The sequence below is a fragment of the Mirounga leonina genome, unplaced genomic scaffold (genome assembly GCF_011800145.1).
Source record: "Mirounga leonina isolate KUSES-001 unplaced genomic scaffold, KU_Mleo_1.0 Mir_127, whole genome shotgun sequence".
Taxonomy (NCBI): Eukaryota; Metazoa; Chordata; class Mammalia; order Carnivora; family Phocidae; genus Mirounga; species Mirounga leonina.
In genome coordinates this window covers 29,788,690-29,810,102 of record NW_023270316.1, presented here as the reverse complement: position 1 = coordinate 29,810,102, position 21,413 = coordinate 29,788,690, and the positions used below count along the sequence as shown (strand labels likewise).

General features: G+C 37.4%; 1 protein-coding gene across 1 annotated transcript in view; it reads left to right on the top strand.

Moving 5' to 3' along the window:
• Nucleotides 1-21,413, top strand: part of SCEL (sciellin) — a 311,533-nt gene that overhangs the window by 126,921 nt on the left and 163,199 nt on the right. The window contains exons 2-3 of the mRNA XM_035003214.1: nucleotides 94-261; nucleotides 14,065-14,156. The gene's annotated coding sequence lies outside the window, so the exon portion shown is untranslated. The remainder of the gene's footprint in view (nucleotides 1-93; nucleotides 262-14,064; nucleotides 14,157-21,413) is intronic.

The following is a 21,413-nucleotide window of genomic DNA, read 5'->3' as shown; positions in this document are numbered from 1 at the left end:
AGGTTTTCTAAAAGAACATCAATCTACTTGGAAGTATGAGCTCAACTCTTTAATGCATGTGTTTATATATATGCTTTTTTTCCCTATGGGCAGCATGATATACTGGAAAGAATATGAGATTCTGGGATTAGAAGAACCTTAAGGGCATGAGTCCCAGACTCTGTACTACCAGCTGTGTGACATTGGGGAAGTCACTTCATCCATCTGAGGCTTGTTTTTCTTGCCTGTCAAATGAAAAATAAAAGACACCAACCTCTCAAGGTAAGATGTAGATTAAATGAGTAATATATGTGGAAGTGCTTTGTAAATTGTAAAGCATCACACAAATGATAGTTATTTTATTTCAGATTAACTCAAATATTGCTCTAAATCGGTAAACTGCAAACAAAACAAATGACTGTTAATGCCCATAGTAGCCCTGGTTCTATCTAGAAAAATGTTCTATAGAAAACTAGACTTTTAACTAGCAAACTGTCAATGGGTTTGGACTCTTTTAAAAAAGAATCATTATATATTTGAGTCATTCAATTAGGAAAAAAATAAAAGCCTCCTTTAAGAGAACCCCCTTAATGCTGAATCATTTACTCTTATCTCAAGTTTGATCCTATCCCCATATTCTGAAACCAAATTTGTCTCTCAGAGAAGCCTCGTTAAGCTGTGGATTGCATAAATGAGAAAAATGTATAAGTGAGAGCACATGCATACAGGGAAAACTTCCTTATGAGACAGTGGACACAGTGCCAAGGTTCCACTCTACTAAACAGAAAAGGTTTACTTTCTTTTGAAATTGGAAAAAAGAAATGAACTTTTAGGTCAAAGTAAATGTTTTAGTATGTAATATTAATACATTCATCTTTATGCCAATGAGTTATAGATATGGCTTTTATATTTGTCATAGCTCTGGTAATCTACAATGAATTCTTTGAGGAGCCCAGTTATCTGCTGTTCAAGGCACACCTGGGCACTGTTCCAACAGAGGTGATGTTGCCAGGAATCACAGATGTGGAGTGATTAGTTCTAACCTGAGAAATAGGGAAGGCTTTGCAGAGTTGATACTTAAATCAGTCTTTTGAGAATAAATAACGCTTTCCACAGGTGGAGGTGGTAGGAAGGGCATTTCTGAGAGAAAAATCAGCATGAACCAAAGGATGAGGCTGTGGAGAGAGAATGTTGGAACTTGGCAGTAGTCAATAACTGAGAGTGGCCTCTTCAATATAAAATCATGGGGGTAAAGTCCATTATTTACATGGTTAAATCTTACTCAAGTAGTTTTTGTCCATTATCTTGAATTGAAATATTTTACAGCTAAACCCACAAAATTACATGAACACCTGCAGAAATACCTAATGAATAAGGAGTTGGTTGTTCAAAGAGCTAATGAGCTTAGATAGAATTAATAAGGATATTGTGTCGATAATAAGGCAGAGTATCTTATGTAATAGTATTGCAAGCAACAGAAACTGATTCTAGCTGATTCAGACAGAAAAGACACAGAAAGAGGAAAGAAGAAAGGAAGCCAGCCCTGTTAACAAAAATGATATTCTTTTCAAATGATATTCTTTTCTAAGTCACAGTGGTTTTCTTCTTTCCCCACAGCTGAACCATGTGATCAATCTCCATCCTGGAGGTTCAGTTTAACCCTAGAGACCACTGAACTAATTCCATCCTTTGTAGAGAACTCTAGGTCAATACTCAGGTTATCTAGCACCAAATATGCAAACATCTGATCCGTGCTCACTCTTTCTAGCAACCCTTGTGCCTTGCTACAAGACTGATAAGAATTATATGGTTGAATTCTGGAAACTGTCTTCTATCCCATTCCTAAAAGCAGGTCCTCACATTTTAGCCTCTAGATCCTCTTCCCTGTTATCAATGTCCCTGCTCTTCATCAACCATGTCTCTGCTTCTCATCTCATCTCGAAAGACCTCTGAGCAGGGCTGACATTCATGCCCTACGCTGTGCATTGAACTGGTTATTTACTGTTATCTGTTCTGATGTATTGAGGTATCCTTTTGTTAGGCCATGACATCTGTTCTGACTAGTTGATACCTGTATGTACCAATGGTTAGATATGTTCCATGTCATTCTTGCCCATAATCAACATTTAATTTGAGGTCTAATAGCTTCATTGGAATCTCAGTATGAAGACAATAAATGTAGGTCTTTTGTGTGGTAAAACATTAGTTCTTTTCTTCCTTTGGTCCACCAGAAAATACAGAATTGTCCTCCTTCTATTATTTACAAGGCTAGCCATGCATGCATGACTCTAGTCAGAACTGTTGACGGATTAGCCTTTCAGTACATGCATGCCAAATATGCTCTGAGGCCAGATACTAGGGACAAAAAGATAAATGGGCCATGGACTGTGTCTGCAAGGAACTCACTATGTAGGGCTTCTATTCCGGATCTGCCCTTTATTACTCTATTCAGAATCATTTGGTTTTGAATTTGTTAAATTTAAAATTATTGTAGATTTCTTATTGACTTTTTGAAATGTTGGTGATTAATTAGATTTAGAAGTTTATTTGAAAGTTTCACAATAAGCTTGAAAGGTAATTGGGTAGACCCTCAGAAAAATCCATCCAAGTAATCTCTCAAATGCTTATCCATCCATCCATCCATCCATCCATCCATCCATCCATCCATCCATCCATCCAGTCATCTGATATCTTTTTGGGCTCATTCATCTTCCAGAAAATGTGCTTGCAAATAGAAAGACTCACCAGAAGCTTATAGACTAGTGCAAAAACAAACAATTATAATGCCATTGTGGAGATAAATTCACAGGTGGATGAGCTCACACAAATTCCAGGGAGTATAGTGAAAACAATCCTAGAATCTGGAGGATTGTAAATCTGGATTTGAATTCTGACTCTACTCTTATTAAATTTATGGCTTTGAGTGAGTTATTTAACATCTCTATGTCTCAGTCTCCTCATCTATTGTATGTACAGAATGTCGCTTGTCTGACACATAATAGGTGCCCATCATGTTAGCTACCTTCTCTCTATTGACCCCTTTTCTCTTTCATTCATCCAAACTTTGGTTTCCTTATCTCAAAAAAGGAAAGGCTTTAGTTTTGATCTCTGAAATCTTTAAGAATCTAAAGTTCTGTGATCTAGGAATGATCCTCTGATCTTGAAAGAAGTGCATTCATTACTTATGGTCAAATATGCAGTATTTTGTAAACACAGTACAACTTCATGAATAACATTGATTAGTCTCAAACACACCTGGCTCTTTCTCACCTTCAGTTCTTGGTGCATCCTGTTCCTCTTGCTTGAAGATCTCTTTCCCCTGTGCTTAACTGGTTAACTCCTGCTCGTCCTCCAGACCTCATTCTAGAAGTCACTTTCCCAAGGATGAATTCCACAGATGATTTCCAGGGGGCTGATCTGCCAATTCTCTTTGGACTCTACTCATCCTTTCAAAAGAGCCACCATACTACAGCAATCTCCCACTTACATGTAAATGACAAAATTAGAATCTAATCTCTAATCTCCTAATGTGTTTCCCTTTAAAAAGGCAATGATAATGACTTCTTTCTATAGACCCTTCTGGGGATAGGTTTATGGTTTATTGCAGAGAATGAGGATCGATTTATATTTCATCCTCTCAATGCAAAATGTGGATACAATTATTAATGGCTAACATGTATAAATCATTCATTACATTCCAGGCACTATGCCAGGCGCCACATATGTATTATTTCATTTACTTCTATCAACTTTAAGAAATAGGTTTATGAGTAAAATAGGTTTACAAATGAAGAAATGGCAAATTAAGGAGTTTAAATAAATTTCTTACCATTGCACAGATTACTGTGTTTCCTAAATGTCAAGATACCATAGGCCTTACATACACACATTGCTTCTAAGATGCTCCTCTTGTCAGATGATCCTCAGATACATTTGGACTGAGCAGTGTCAGAGGTTGGTTTGAACTCAGGATTGTATAGTTTCAGAACCAATATTTTTACCATTATCTCTTCAGATCCAGAAAATCAGCCCTCAACTACCACAATGCTTGTGAAAGTCTCATGAGGCAAATACAAATTTTATTGGAAATTGTGAAAATAGGCCAAAGGAAAATAGAAGTGCAAAAAAATAAAAACAAAAACAAAAACACCACTGATTAAATTCAAACTTGCCAACAATATTAGATTTACAAACTTTAAAATAAATGCAGGGAATAGAGAATATTTATTATGTACTAGTCACTTTATATAATTTAATTCATTTAATGCTCATAATAATTGTAGAATAAATGTATTATTATGATCCCTATTTAACGAGTCAGAAACTTTGGCATAGAACCTGCTCCAGTTTATATACTAACAAAGTTTGTATTAGATTTAGCTCAGAAATAGTGAAATTGGTAGGAAATTCTACAATTTCCTGGATTACAGGGATGCAGCAATGTTTTCTGAATAATTGAGTGAAATTAGGCAAGAGAAATATTTGGTGTTGGAGCAGATTTTTTAAATGGGAGTATCTGGTTTGTTGTGGAAATGAGATCCTTTTACATCTATTTTCTACTACATCTTAATTTTGTCAGTTTCAGGTTTGACAGTCATGGTAATTTTAGGAACATGGCCACACAAGAGGCTAAAAGTAATTGCATTGTAATCTTTGGTTACTTGTCTCCATGTACCTAGACTGACAGCAACTTGTGGTCAGGTGCCTATGGTTTGTTCCTGGTTGTATTGGTGGCATGTGCAGCCAAGGGGCTCAATAAATACTTGTTGAATGAATGAAGCATGTAAGAAATTGAGCACAAACAATTTTAGATTTAAACAAAGAAAAGGCATATCATGAAGAATGTGGTCTTTTCACTGGCCACAGCTAGCCTCTACAGGGCCTTTCATAAATTAGAAAAAATGCTCTCTCAGGGTGTATAAATTAGGACAAGCAATCCATTGGGCAGATGTGCTCTGATGTGGCCTAGCCCTGCTAAGAAATTCTTCCAGGACAAGCAATCCATTGGGCAGATGTGCTCTCCCTGACGTGGCCTAGCCTTGCAAAGAAATTCTTCCAGGACAAGCAATCCATTGGGCAGATGTGCTCTCCCTGACGCAGCCTAGCCCTGCAAAGAAATTCTTCCAGAGAGCCATGGAGTCCAGCTACGCAACTAGAGCATAGATTTCCAAACCCACTTGCCCCCTTAGTCAGGCATGTTTAAACAGTGCGCAAAATGTACAACTCTATTGGGTGTTCTGGCTTACCTCAACTTTCCCTTGATTTTTGGGGGGGCGGGGTGGGCGATAGGGCAAGTGTCCTTTTGTCTTTCTTAATCAAGAAAATCCTAGTCTGCCTAGTTTAAAAAGATGTAAAATGATTACATTCTATTGATTTATACCTTATTAAACATCCATGTCAGTCTTTATTGTTCAAAGAAAGTACATTAGGTAGATTAGTTCCTTCTCTCCTTATACTGTAATCTATAAATAATTTTTATAGGATCTTTTCAGATTTTGGAAACCAAAAATATGAGCCCTGAAACTGTATATTTTAATATTGAAACATTCTTTGAATTTTCCACTGAGTTTCTTGTGCCATTTTTCTTATTTTATATTAGGTGAGCCACTAGAAAAAAAATAGCTAAATCCAGACTCTAAAAAATATGAAATTGTTTTTTCTCTTTCAGATATGCATGCACACACACACACACACACACACAGCCTTTCTGTGTTAAGTGGGAACTTAGGGGCAACCTGATTCATAGCAAGAGACACAGGAATTCTGTTGGAATTAGTGGCTTTCTGAACTTCTCTGATTAACTGCAAATGATCATTGTAGTGATAGTTTCTTAAGAAGAGTTTAGTAAAACTTAAATCTTAGAACTTCAATTCATATCACTTAGACACACACACTCCAAAAATTAAGAAATTAAAACCAACATTCCTTTCTTGAACAATGGAAATGCCAATTAAAATCCCTTTTTGCCTTGATTATAGCTTTGTTATAGTGTGCCTTTTAAGAGTGATATTTTTTTTTTAAAGATTTTATTTATTTATTTGACAGAGAGAGACACAGCGAGAGAGGGAACACAAGCAGGGGGAGTGGGAGAGGGAGAAGCAGGCTCCCCGCAGAGCAGGGAGCCCGATGCGGAACTCGATCCCAGGACCCTGGGATCATGACCTGAGCTGAAGGCAGTCGCTTAACCAACTGAGCCACCCAGGCGCCCAAGAGTGATATTTGTATTAATTTTAATAAGGACCACGGAACTGTTTTCAATTTCAGATATATGGGGGAAGAGAATGTTGCAATTCAGCTAGAAAGTCCTCAGGTTAGAACATTGGTTTCCTGTCCCCTAATGCATTTACAAATATATAATTTTAAGTACTTATAACAGTGACACAAATTAAATGCAAATCAAAACCACAGTGAGATATCACCTTACACCTGTCAAAATGGCTAGAATTAAAAAGACAAGAAATAATAAATATTGGTGAGGATGTCAAGAAAAAGGAACCCTCCTGCACTGTTGCTGAGAATGCAGATTGGTGCAGCCACTGTGTAGAAAACAGTATGGAGGTTTCTCAAAAATTAAAAATGGAATTACCATATGACCTGGTAATTCCACTACTGGGTATTTACCCAAAGAAAACAAAAATACTAGTTAAAAAAGATATATGCATCCTGGTATTCATTGCAGCATTATTTATAATAGCCAAGATACGGGAGCAATCCAAATGTCCGTCGATAGATGAATGGATAAAGAAGATGTGGTGCATATACACAGTGAAATATTACTCAGCCATAAAAAGAATGAAATCTTTCCATTTGCAACAATTTGGGTGGACCTAGAAGATATAATGCTAAGTAAAATAAGTCAGACAAAGACAAATACCATATGATTTCACTTATATATGGAATTTAAGAAACAAAACAAAGAAAGAAAAAAGAGGCAAATGAAAAAACAGACTTTTAAATATAGAGAACAAACTGGTGGTTGCCAGAGAGGAGGTGGTTGGGAAGATGGGTGAAATAGATGAAGTGATTAAGAATACATTTATCATGATGAGCATGGAGTAAACTAATATAACATTGAATATTAATTATACCTCAATAAAAAATTATATATATAATTTTAAGTATTTATAACAATGGCATAAATTAAGTATCCATTTTCATATTTTATAGATAAAGCAGAGTCTTAAAGAGATTAAGGAACATCTCAAAGACTGCACAGCTAGTGAATAGAAGATCAGGGATTCAAAACTAGGTTTGTTTTACTTCAGAGCCTTTGTTCTTTCTGATATACCTGCTGAAGTTCAGAGACTATGCCAAGTGGTCTACTCAATTTATTCTTCCAGTTACATGCAGTGAAAATCAACAGGTGACTTTGTCTCCTTAGTGAATATCAAATATTTTGCTGCCAATTTCACAACCTCTGAGAGAATCCTACATTCTCTTCTTTGCTAGAATCCAGAATCCCTTTAGCTGATTAAATTATTTCCATTGATGTGGATTTCAATTCAATCTAATAGCAACAAGGCACTGTCTTGACAAAGGATGTGCTATTGTTAGGAGTTTTTCTGAGAGGCAATTCTTTCATAACTTTTTCAGTCTGATGAAGCTGAGAATAGCATTATTAACATCTGTCCAGTCCATGGCAAAGAAAAGTTTTAATAGGGAATGGTTTTCCTTCTAGTGGATCTTTTCATGAGATTTACAAAATGATTTCATGAGATTGACAAAAGAATCAGTACAGTATTAAGAGAACAAATCAGTGCTACAAAGACCAAAGATGAATAAGACATAGGTAACTAGGAGGGAGAGACAGGGCTATAACCTAATAATAAAGTTAAAGGTACCAGGAGAGATAAATGTGTACAATATAGTAGAGGAAACAAGGGGAGGAATGATCTGGTTCATATATGGGAATCCAGGAACTTCTTCAAAGAATTGAAAATCATTGAGCTGAATATTGAATGTTGGCTATGTGCTTCCAAATGATGAAGGAGAGGAATGGAGCGTGCAGGGAAGCTAAACCTCATATGGTAAAGTAAAGTGTCACACAACTTGGTGATAGATCAATAGAAATGATCCAAGAGGAACACAAAACAGAAAATAAGCAAAATGGTAGACCTATATCCAGCCATATCAGCAATTACCTTAAAAGTTAATGAACTAAACCTGTCTTGTCTAATATGACTGCCACTACCGTATGTAGCTATTTAAATTTAAATTAATTAAAATGAAATATAATTACAAATTCAGTTTCTCAGTTACACTGGCCACATTTCAAGTGCTTAATAGCCACATGTGAATAGTGGCTTTCATATTGGATGGTGTAGATGTGGAACATTTCCATCATCACAGAAAGTTCTACTAGACAATGTTGGACACAGGAAAGGTCAAATGGATCAAAAAAAAGAAGCCAGATGCAATTATATATTGTCTGCAAGAGATACATTTTAAATATAAGGATATAGAAAGATATACCATACAAATGTCATATAAAACAGACTTCAGGATAAAGAGTATTATTAGAGATAAATAGGAATATTTCATAATTAGAAAAGAATCACTTCAAGAGGAAACCATAGCAAATATAGATATTTATACCCCTGTGTAGTTTTTTCCCTGACACCAACTAATTCTCCAATGTTCTGACACCAAGTGGGTGTCCTACAATTCAATTCAACTGAATTCTGATACTACTTGGACTGAGTTAAGGGTTGAGTCCCTCAATCCTATACTCACTTCAGACATCTGTCATAAATGGGATCCCCAGGAGACCTACACTCCTGCTCTACTGACTACAAGGTATGAGGTTTGTACAACCTTCCCTCTGATTCAATAATTCACTAAAATGAATCATGGTACTCAGGAAAGCACTTAACAATTATGGCTTTATTATACAGGATACATCTCAGGAAAGACAAATGGAAGCAATGTCTAGGGCAAGGTATAGGGGGAAGGTGGGCAAAGCTTAATGCCCTCTTTGGGCATGCCACCCTCCTAGCACCTTGATGTGTTCACCAACCCAGAAGTTCCCCAAACCCAGTTTTTTAATGAAAATTTTATTATGTAAGCACGATTGATTAGATCATTGGCCATTGGTGATTGATCCAATCTCCAGTTCCTCTCTCCGTCTAATCACTTGGTTAGCTATTCTGGTGGCCAGTCCCAATCCTGAAGCTATCTCGGTCCCTGCCATGTGTATCTCATAAGCATACAAAAGATGGTGAATTCCAGAGGTTTTAGGAGTTCTGTGCCAGGAACCAGAGACAAAGACCAAATATTTCTATTCTACTACACCACCATGACTCATTATAGAACCTCCAAACCTTTGAAGCAAAATCAACAGAATTAAAGGGAGAAACAGACAATTCCACAATCATATCTGGAGATTTCAGTACTTCTCTCTCACTAATTGAGAAGCAACTAGACAAAAGAGTCAGTAAAGACATAGACGATGTGAACAACACCGCCAACCATCAGAATGTAACTGATATTTATAGAATGCTACACCCAGCAGCTACAAACTATGTATTCCTTAAAAATGTACATGATAATAATGGTAGGCTATAATAATGGTAGCCTCAATAAATCAGAAAGGCTTAAAACTGTACAAAGTATGTTTTCCTAACCACAACAATTAAACTGGAAATTGAAATCCTCAAATTTTAGAAATTAAACAAATTTTAAATAATCTGCAGATCAGAGAAGTAATAAGATAAATTAGAAAATATTTCAAACTGATAACAAAATGACAACATATCACAATTTGTGAGATGCAGTAAAAGCAGCACTTAGAAATTTAATCTTTAAATGTTTATTTTAGGAAAGAAGAAAGGTCTAAAATCAAAGTTCTAAGGTTTCATCTTAAGAAGGTTGAAAATGAAAAGTGAAGTAAGGTGGAAATAAATAGAGGGAAAGAAATTATAATAGAAATCAGTGAAATTAAAGAAAAACAACAGAGAAATTTAACAAAGCCAAGACTCAGAGGGGAAGAAGCTGAGTGGTCCGGGGATGCCATTGTGAGGATGACTGGGCTGAGGCTACAGGATGTCATTGGGTCATGTGGTCATGCGAAGGGTTTTGTTGCCACTCTTGTTTTACCGTAGTGTTTTGAGGCATGTATTATTTTTTTAACAGCATTTTGAAATTTAAAATTTGAGTATAATCTTATCTTGCTCAAAATAAAGTAAATGCCTGCCACTTTTCTATGCCTCCAATTTCTCTCTTTGCCCTTCAGCACTGTTGACAAAAACCTCTTCCTCATTTCTTATTGCCATTATCTTTGCTGGTTCACAACAATATACAGATGCGTGTGGATTCCATTCAAGATGTAGGGCTTGGGGCACCTGGGTGTCTCAGTCAATTAAGCATCTGAGTCTGACTTCAGCTCAGGTCATGATGTCACGGTCCTGGGATTGAGCTCCACGCTTGGCCAGGATTCTGTTTCTCCCTTTCCCTCTCTCTCTGCCCCTCCTCCTGCTCCTACACACTCACTCTCTCAAATAAATAAAATCTTAAAAAAAAAAAAAAAAAAGATGTAGTGCCGGCAGAGCTGCATTTGGTCTTAATATAGGGTCTCCAGGAGAGTATTGTCTGGAAGAGAGGGCTACATGTTCTTGCTTCCATTTAACATGCTGTTGAAATTTGCAAATGCTGTGTACTTTTGTAAGAATATAAGTTACAATTTGGGCTATGGAAAATGATAATTTGATCAATGAATATTTGGTGTTAGTTTTCATTAGAATTTGGATTTTTTTGTTTAGTTTCTTTTCTTAAGTGACAGTCATAAGACTCAATAAAAGTTTGAATAGGTTGGGGCACCTGGTTGGCTTGGGTTAAGCATATGACTCTTGATTTCTGCTCAGGTTATGATCTCAGGGTCATGAGATCAAGCCCTGTGTTGGGCTCTGTGCTGGGTGTGGAGCCTGCTTAAGATTCTCTCTCTCCCTCTCCCTTGGCAACCCCCTCCACCCACCTCCTGCTCATGCTGGCTCGCTCTCTCTCTCTCAAAGTTTTGAATAGCTTATGCATAAGCAATTGCATTTTATTATATAATTCACCATAACATACTTTTGCTTCATTGTGTCTTTTCTCCCTCCCTCCTTCCTTCCTTCCCTCCCTTCCTTCCTTCCTTTCTCTTTCTTCCCTTTCTTTCTTCCTTCCTTCCTTCCTTCCTTCCTTCCTTCCTTTCTCTCTCTTTCTTTCTTTCTTTCTTTCTTTCTTTCTTTCTTTCTTTCTTTCTTTCTTTCTTCCTTCCTTCCTTCCTTCCTTCCTTCCTTCCTTCCTTCCTTCCTTCCTTCCTTTCTTTCTTCTTTCTTTCTTTCTTTCTTTCTTTTCTGTCAAATAAGAAACACCTCTCCCCCAAAGTGTTTAAAAGAGATTTGTGACATCTACTGAAAAGTAGAAAATATAGAACTTGTTATCTGGAAATTTGTGATATATATGGATTCAGCTATGCCATAGACTAATATTGTCCTCTGAAGCTAACTACAGTCAATAAAAAAATCCTCATCTAAGATGATTTTTCGTTCAGTCCACAAATACCAGCATTATCTAAGGCTCCACTTTGTAGAGGTGCATGGAGAGAGCCAAAAGAATGTGTCTTTGAGTCAGACAGACGTGGTTTCAAATACAAGCTGTGCCACCTAGTATTTCTGTAATCTTGATTGTGTCCCTTGAGGGGTTTGAATGTCAATATTTTTAATGCCTACTTCACAAGGTTACAGTGTGCTTTAGAGGAAATAATGCATATAAAGTGCTGGCACATAGAGGTCCTCTGTGTTCTTCCCTCCTTGACCTGTAATACAATAAACTCTGAGTGACTAGTAGCGTTTGCATTTTCAGAGAGCCCGTGTGGCAGACTGGAAGGAGAAGGCTTTCGAAGCACAGACTAAGCCTTACTCTCCTTTGCCATTCATTGGCCACCTGACTTGATACTAATTACTTAACCTTTTTGAATTTCTGTTTCCCCTGTATAAGAAAAGAAAAATAAGATTGTATCTGTAGACATGTGATGGTTAAAGGAGTTATGTAAACATTTAGCACAGTGCCTGGCATAATTAATGCTCAATTAAGAGTAACTTCCAAAAAAAGAGAGGAGCTTCAGTTCTATCGTTTTTGTGCTATTACAGTTTTTTTTTTTAATTAAGGTTTTCTTTCAAGACACCTTCGATTTCACTGCGTTCTAATGATCAAAACCTGCAGGGGGTGCCTGGCTGGCTCAGTCCATAAAGAATGCGACTCTTGATATCAGGGTCATTAGTTCAAGCCCCACGTTGAGTGTAGAGCTACTTAAAAAAAAAACAACAACAAACCCTCAGGGTTGCAATCAGCAATGTTAGAGCTCAGATCAATTTCTGGTTCAAATACTGGATATTTAATTTTATCTCTGCTTCTGTTTATGAGGGCTAGAGAAGCCAATCTCACTGTTCCACATGCTGCAGAGCAAAAAGATGCTCTTGAGCTCAGTGGAGGTTATTTTTCATAGCTCCAAGAACCTAATCTTTATGATTGATGACTGTTGTTTTAAGATAAATAAAAAGTCCCATCCAAAGAATTCATATCTCAGATTATTGATTTCTATTGAAATTGCCTACCTTTCAGTGCAACAGAGTATATGATCAGGGAGGTAAAGAGCAATATTTATTTGATTAAAATTTCTTCGGCTTGATTTTCTTGTTGCTAGTGGCAACCAACAAAAGAATAGATCTAAAATGATAGGTAACAACCGCAATGATTACAGTCTATGTTTTTATCTTTACCCAGTTGTGATTTTAAAATAGCTTTTCTAGTGCTTATAGTCACAAAAATGATTACTGTATATACCACCTTAGATCTATTGACAAATCACACCTACCTAAACAACCCTATTTCACTAATGAACCTCTTGCCAGGGCTTGGAGAGCCAACCCCAGGCCACACGTGCCATTGCTACATTAACAGCTGTGAGGAAGATGACACTATTTACATTACAGGAATTATTTTCCAAAGTGCATTTCCTATTAACTGGTATGTTTTGGATCAGCACAACATTCTGTGTTGCAGCAGCCATTTACACAGTTTGTATCTTTTTGAAAATAGTATCACTTCCTAAAAACAAAACAAAACAAAACAACTGCATATAATCTATTTAAGAATTTGGAGATTCTGGTATAGAATATACTGAAGTCTCCAAAGGTGACTAAAAATATACCCTTGGCAGATCTGTTCATAATCCAGTGAAATTCTATTAGAATCCTTTCCAAGGACAAAAGGACACATCTTTGTCAGCAGGAAAACACTAACTTTATAGAAGCATGGCACAGCTCAGGGATGTTTGTTGGATCTTCCAAAATTGAACCTCACATACAGGAAAAAAAAAACACTAGAGCAGTTCATGACATAATATAGTTTCACTCTTCCTCCAATCATCTTGTTCATTTGCAAGCCAATGGAGAGAATCTTCCAGTACATGATTTGATCTCGGCTTGCAATGATGCTATCTCTCTGATTCTTGGAGTGTCACATTCACATGGACAGGACTTGCAGAGGAGTGGCCTTTATCAAACCACAATAAGACTTCTGCTGGACGGGAAGCCTCTTTGGTGAAAATCTTATGCTGAGTTATGTTTCTTGAGACCACGGAAGTGTCCCCCATTCATTGCATGTTAAAGGGCAGGACACCCTGAGGAGGAAGACTTTAGCCTGCTAACAGTTACAGCACAGTAGAGGATGGAGTTGGGGAGCAGAGCACTTTCTAAGCAGCTGGGAATTAATGGAGCCCTTACTCCTGATGAGGGGTGATCCTTGGCAGCAAGACACAGCACAGGAAGTATAATGCAGAGAGAACCTCTCTGAGCTGAGCAAGGCCAGAGGGCAGGGGAGGAAGCCAAGAAGTGGTGTGAGAGGATCAAAAACATTTTGTCCACTTCAAAAAATTTCCTAAGCCTGGCACTCAAGATCATTTATAATAATAATAATAAAAAAAACGCTCTTAAAAAAGTTTGATCTAGCCAAAGTCACGAGATACAAGTGACAGTTCCCTGTTTGCCTTTCTTCTAAATCTGTACAGTGATGCAACATCGCTTATCTTCTTGCTTAAATTTGCTGCAGGCAATGAAGACCTGACCTTCCTGGCTCTAAGCCGGAGCTGGCTCTGAGTGAATGTTGCCAGGGTGAAGGATGGAGTACTGAAGAAGTGATGAGTAAGCTGTTAATCTTAACTCTGCTTGCCTTCCCCATGCTCACGCAGACTGGAATGGACTGGAGCCCTCCTTGTTTCTAGGGCTCACTGGGGGATACTATTTATTCAATTAGAAAACAGCTGTGTCTCTGGGAAGAAGAATTTGGCTGCCGTCCTGATCATCAGGCCTTCATCCACTCATTGAGTGTGTGCACGTCCGTGGCACTTCCGTGGCACTTCCGTGGCACTTCCGTGGCACTCCCTGCGGCCCTGGTGGTGCCTTGTGCACACACCCAAGTCCCACTCCATGAAGGGCACATGAGACTATGCTCTCTAGCTTGGTAATTCCCAACATGGGTGATGTTCAGTCCCATTCAGTCACATTTGTATTCATTAATTTGAAGCTCGCTCCATTTTCTCTTTGTGCTTGGGAGATCCCACACTCATTGTTTTGCCTGAATTTTCTCAACTTATCTGCTTCTGACATTTCTCTTCTTAGTAGCTCATTTCTACAAAATCTCCCGAATTTTGAATTTTTGAGAAACCCTAGTGTTTTTGTGAACTTGCTGAATTAGAATCTTCCTTCCTTCCTTCCTTCCTTCCTTCCTTCCTTCCTTCCTTCCTTCCTTCCTTCCTTCCTTCCCTCATTGTCTTCCTGTAGGTATAAATTGTGCAGTAATTCTTTCAATGTGAAAATTGCAATATTTGGACCAGAGTTCTTGTTGCTGCTACAATCACAAATTTAGTGACTTAATATAATTTTATTTTCTACATTTCTGGAGGTCAGAAGGCTGGAATGGCCTCACTGGGTTAAAACCAGTGCATCATCAGGGCTTTGTTACTTTTAGAAACTCTAGGAGAAACCTGCTCCTTGCTGGTTCCCCCTTCTACAGTCTGTCTGCAATCCTTCTGTGGTGGCCTCTTCCATTGTCAAAGACAGCAGTGGTCAATCAAGTCTTTCACGCTCATCACTGACTTTATTTCCCTCCTCATAGCTCCTTCTCTGACTCTTACACTCTTGCCCCCCTCTTTTCATTTATAAGGATCCTTGTTACAAGGGTCCTTTACATGGGGCTCACCCAGATAATCCAGGATAATCTCCCCATCTCAAGATCCTTGATTTAATCACATCTTCAAAATCTTTTTTTCCATGTAAAACAATTATTCACAGATTCTAGGAATTAAGATGGGAATATATTGGGTGGGGTGGGGGAAGGTTATTATTCTGCTTACTATAGCCCTAATGAGCTCCTAAAAATAAAATAAGGTTGTTTATTCCTTTCAGGTTGAAAGAATAGCTGCATCTAACCTAGATTCTGAATCTCCAAATCTTGGCCCAAATGCTTGCTCATCTTCTCTGCCTTAAGTCCAGTAGAACAGTATCAGATGTAATACTTTCGTGGAAGAGTATATTCCATTATAGACCAGAATGAATTCTTTATGTGTGCAGGTAATACACATTTTAGTGAGCTGAAAATGAACTTGACTCTGCAAAATGTCACCTTATATTTTGGCACTTTTATAACTAGTTTCAAACACTTGATCATTTTAGTAATGGTATATGAATACTATTTTGTGTGCTATAATATTTCCCAACTTTTGTCCTTATGTTTTTGTACTTCATTTTCTTCTTTTTCCAAGAAAATTAGATGAAAACTCTATAATATTTTCTTGGAAATAAAAAGATATGACCTGTAATGACTGCAATGATATAATTACCATTATTCTATTGTAGTGAATTTTAGACCAGGATGACTTATAAGATATAGTAAAAGCATCAATAAACTTCATTTAGTCTGCCTGTCCCTGTGTGTTCATAGGAATTAAATGTCACTCCTGTTCTTGAAGAATCCATAGTTTACTAGGAGAAAGAGATCATGCACAGCAGAGAGAATTGGCAACCTGTGGGAGCAAGACTCATACTAGAAAATTAAATAAGGTGATTCAAATTTTGTTAGTAGAGGACATTCAGACTATAAACATGCAAGCAAAGGTATTTCCTTGGAAATTGGAGGTAAATGTCACTTTCTTAAGTTTGTATTTGGAACAAAGGAGGTTAGCATTTACAATACATGTTGAAATAAAATTTCTAATTTGAAATATCTTTGTATTTATTTACATATTTCTTCTTGATGTCATATTAAAAGACTTGATGATATTAATGAATAGGAAACAATGTACAGAACATTAAAATGGGTATTTCAGAGATTAGAAAAGAAAAGTGATTAAAATATGTATCTTTATTGTTGGGATTTTTGTTTATAAAATACCATTGAGTGTCTATCCCCCAAGGGAATACAGAGGACATAGGTTTGTGGAGGAAGAGTAAGAACAACATAGTTATTACTCCTGATGAATGGGGATGACAGGCAGATCCACAACATTAATTTAATACAAAAATAATATAAATGATTAAATCTTAGAGACACATATACAATTACCTATAGTAGTGTGGAGATAATTACGTTAAGAATTAGTTGTTAGGAAAGACGAAAGATTAAGAGACTAAGAGTTATTCTTGAGTAACTGCCAAAAATGCCCATATTAAGAAAAAAAAATCTTCTTCTTTAAAAGTATGTTGTACCCTTGAATCCCTTTGATGTAGCTTTAGTATATTCATTCAGGAGAAGGTACGACTAGATTTATGACAAGACCATGTGATCATCTTCTCTTGCTTTTGTCTACCTATCCTGAGTTGCCTTCGATTGTAGCTTTGGGAAAAATCTTATTTGATCAATGTAACGTTGCATTTCCTAGTTCAAAGGATCAAAAATTTACTCTGCATGTATGCGGCTGCAATTGGGTTGAGGTCACATTAAATATGGTTATAATGGCTGGGGCCAGTTGGCTGGCACAAATGAGGATGATTGAGAATCACTATCTTGTGTCATAAGATCTGCATCCACTTGCCACCATTTGCCAAATGATGCTTTATCCCCCCTGGAATTGTGCTTGGTGGTTTGGGGTGAACAATAAAATTCAATAATAGTAATTCCAATCTTGTTGGTAGATGGCTAACCAGCTTTTATGTCTATATGACACCAAAATAACCCTATTGTTGTTTTAATTGCTTGAATTTGTTATTTTGGCTGCATAACATCTTCAGAGTGAAAATCACAATACATGCTGAATAGAACTGTAAGGAAATTTTAGGTGAGATTTCCTTTGGAAATGAAGACCATTGTGATGAATTGAAGGAACCATGGAATACTACTATGCTGTGGCTCTGAGGTCTGCAGGAGCCCTGTAGTGGCCTATAGAAGCAGGGAGAATGATGGAGCAGCATAACTAGGTCTCTGACTATTTTAAGACATGAACGTCTGAATGACAGGAACCCAGTAATATCAAATACCATTCCCTAGGAAGAGAGGTGGGCTAAGTCTTTGCAGTTTGGGTAATATATAAGCTGAATCAGAGATTCCAAAAGATTTTTAAAAGATTTTAAAGATTATTTTTCAAATTAAAAAAAATTCAAAAAGATTTTGTATACTTAAAAACATACTGTCATTTCCAAGTAAGAAACTATTTTTGCTTTAAAAAATAGGCTTGGGGCGCCTGGGTGGCTCAGTCAATTAAGCATCCAACTTGTGATTTTGGCTGAAGTCATGATCTCAGGGTTGTGAGATGGAGCCCTGCGTGGGGCTCTGTGCTCTGCTTGGGATTCTCTCTCTCTCCCTTTCCCTTTTCCCCTCCCCTTGCTTTGTGGGTGTGCATTCTTTCTATCAATCAATAAATAAAATCTTTAAAAAAAAAAAAGACTTAAATAATAGCCTCAATTGTTTATTAAGTTGATCTTTTTCATTTCAGAAACATATTTCCAAGGCAAGGTCCTGTGTTTGATATTGTTTGTTCCTCAGAGAGTTAAAGGCTTGAAGGACACTAGGGCCAAGAGCATATGGCTGACACAAAGAGGCAGCTGAGGCCATTCGAAATTCCCACTTGTGAGAAAGTGGTTTGGGCCTCCATTGTCCAGATTAGCTGTCTATTTACTAGAGTATTATTCAGTTTCCTCCTTCTGCCTGGGTCCGCTATCAGCATGACAGAACTAGAATGACTGTAAATCTGACCAGTGATTTATTGTGGCCAGTCCATAAACTTGATGAGCGACAGGAGCATGGGAGTGTTGGGGCCTTTGCCATGCAAGGTGAGCTCTATGTTTTGCCATAACTGAGTTCTGTGAACTCTGGCCGTATCACATTATTCTTCATGATAGCGAGCTACCCTTAGACACTGAACTTTCCTTGGAAGTGATTATATAGTCAAAATTGTGTGGAGCTTTTATGTGTGTGGTGTCAAAAATTTAGTGCATAAAACCATCCATTGATAAGGGAAGACTGGCATATTAGAAGCACAAATTGATGCTCATTTAGGCATATTGCTTTAAGTGTTGTAAGGCATTAATGCAAGCATTTTGTAGAAATGTTATGTTTTTTCTTAAAAGACTTGGGATAATTGATGTGCTTCAGTAACCTTTGGTTTTATGTATCCCTCCCTTTTTTTTTTTGAATTTTATTTTATTTTTTAATAATTTTTCTATTTAAATTCAGTTAATGTATAGTGTACTATCAGTTTCAGAGGCAGAGTTCAGTGATTCATCAGTCGTACATAACACCCAGTGCTCATTACATCACATGCCCTCCTTAATGTCCATCACCCAGTTACCTCATCCCCCCACCCACCCTCTCCTCCAGCAACCTTCAGTTTGTTTCCTATGATTAAGAGTCTCTTATGGTTTGTCTCCCTCTCTGATTTTGTCTTGTTTTATTTTTCCCTCCTTTCCCCTATGATCCTCTATTTTGTTTCTTAAGTTCCACATATGAGTGAGATCATATGGTAATTGTCCTTCCCTTTACCTGACTCTCCTGGCTACTTGGTTCCGCATCCTCTTCCAGCACTTCTGTACTAGAGTGAGCCTGTGGGTGCAGTACTTCCTCTGGGTTTCCATATAAACGGCAATTAGATTGGAGTTTGGGTTTTGTAAGATATACAATTTCTCCTTTTTATTTTATAGCATTGGAGAAATATGGATAATATTTACCTTGCATATTTATTTTAATAATGATCGTAAACATATGTAAAGTGCTCAGGAAACTAACTAGAATGTATGTTCATCCAGGAAAATGTCTGTGGTTTTTCTTTGTTTCCCTTTAGTGTGGATATTCAAGAAATGTTGCCAAATAAGAGACTGCTCAGATACAAACACAAGAGCACGTGCTGAAACTGCCTTTGAAAATGCAAGCCAGCTGGCTGCTCTAGACAAACTCTTAGGAAGAAAGCCTTCCTCATCTAATTCATAAATGGGAAGTGGGATTGCCAGGCCTAACTGGCTTGTTCATTTATTTATTTTTTGTTTGTTTAAACTATGTATTGCTGAATAACTGTGATAACATTAAGAAGAGGGTATACTAGGAAAGTGAGGGATGACCTTTCATGAAGCAGTGTTATAACCATCTCATATATGGAAGAACCTAGAGATGATTCCATACAGGAAACACTCTGTATGGGTGGCGTGGTCTCTGGCAAGCAGTTGAGAATCAGCAAGTATGTGTGTGTGTACCAACTTGACTGGTGTGTGTGTGTGTATGTGTGTGTGTCTGTCTCACATGAATATATCCTATATTATGGCTCTCTCTCTCCATATATACAGGGGAGAGCATGAAACAATGTGGAAATAGGCAACCATCAGTTTGCTCTTTGTCTTTATAAGACCTGATTCTGCTTTTTCTTTGTTTGCTTATTTGTGTGTTTTGTTTTTTAGATTCCACATGAGTGAAGTCACATGGTATTTGTCTTTCTCAGGGGAGGAGGACGGGGGGATGGGCAAAAATGGGTGAAGAGTAGTGGGCCTCCAGTTATGGAATAAATAAGTCATGGGAATAAAAGGCACAGCATAGAGGATACAGTCAATGATATTGTGATAGCGTTGTCTGGGCAGACATGGCGGCTGCGCTTGCGGTGAGCACAGCATAACATATAGAGAAGTTGAATTACTGTGTTGTACACCTGAACCTAACGTAAGATTGTGTGTCAACTATACTCAAATTCAAAAAAAGACAAAAAGGAAAACAAAATAAAGAAAAATGTGAAAATAAATGCTGATTTTTGTTTATCTATCTATCCATCTATTATCAACATCTATTTTCATGCTTTTTATGCTCTCCCCAGCATATCAGGGCTAGAAGCCTGAGAACCCTGTTTTCCAGACTCCTTTGCTTTTGGTTCTTCTTATAATTTATGTTCTGTCAATGAAATGATCTCATGCAAGATCCTGACGGTAAAATATAGGCTCAGTATATGAAAAAAAAAAAAAAAGAATTCCTTTGCAATTACAAATAATAATTTTCCTAATTTATTGGTTTTGTAAGTTTGGAATTGTGATCAGAGACTTTTCCGCCTTTGAAGCAAGAAATAGCTATTCAGCTTTCACTGCAATGATTGAATCCTTTATTAGAAAAAAAGGGGAATGAATTTTTTTCCTTTTAGCTGACTTTTAATGTGACATTGTTTGAGAGACTGAGCACAAAATTTTTAAACAGATGACAAGGCTGTCACCTTTGAGTGGCATAAATTTAGTGGCAACAGTGGAGTTCTTATTATGATTTCTTTAAAGTATGAACCCCCAAAGTTATTCCTCTATGTCTCCACGATGAAATTACATTGAGTGGCAGCAACATTTAAGACAGTGATTGGGAGAAAGGTGAGTATGAGGAAGGCAGTATAATTTTCATCTAAGGAAATAGCACTAGACTTGTGGGAAGGTAATTGTATGTATTACTGAGCAATGTGATGATCCTCCCATATGAAAAGTTCATCTCCAAGAAGCATTCAATCAGGCGAGCTATCAACTAGATCTGGCCTTTGATAAACACATCCATTTTAATAGCAGTCCCTGAGATGAAAGGTTTGGATTCTTTCAAGGAATCACAAATTCATGGCACTCAATCTTGCCAGGCTGAAAATATGAAATGAAAACTCTAGCATGCTGCCTTGAAAACCATCGAATTATACTGGAATCCTACTTTCAGACATAAAAGGAAGACATACGTAGGACATAGCATGTTACTAATTAATTCATCTCTCTCTCTTTTATATATATCTTTTATTTATTTATTTGAAAGAAAGAGAGAAAGAACACAAGCAGGGGGAGCAGCAGAGGGAGAGGGAGAAGCAGGCTCCCCTCTGAGCAGGGAGCCTGTTGCGGGACTCGATCCCAGGGCCCTGGGATCATGACCTGAGCAGAAGGCAGACGCTTAACCAACTGAGCCATCCAGGTGTCCCA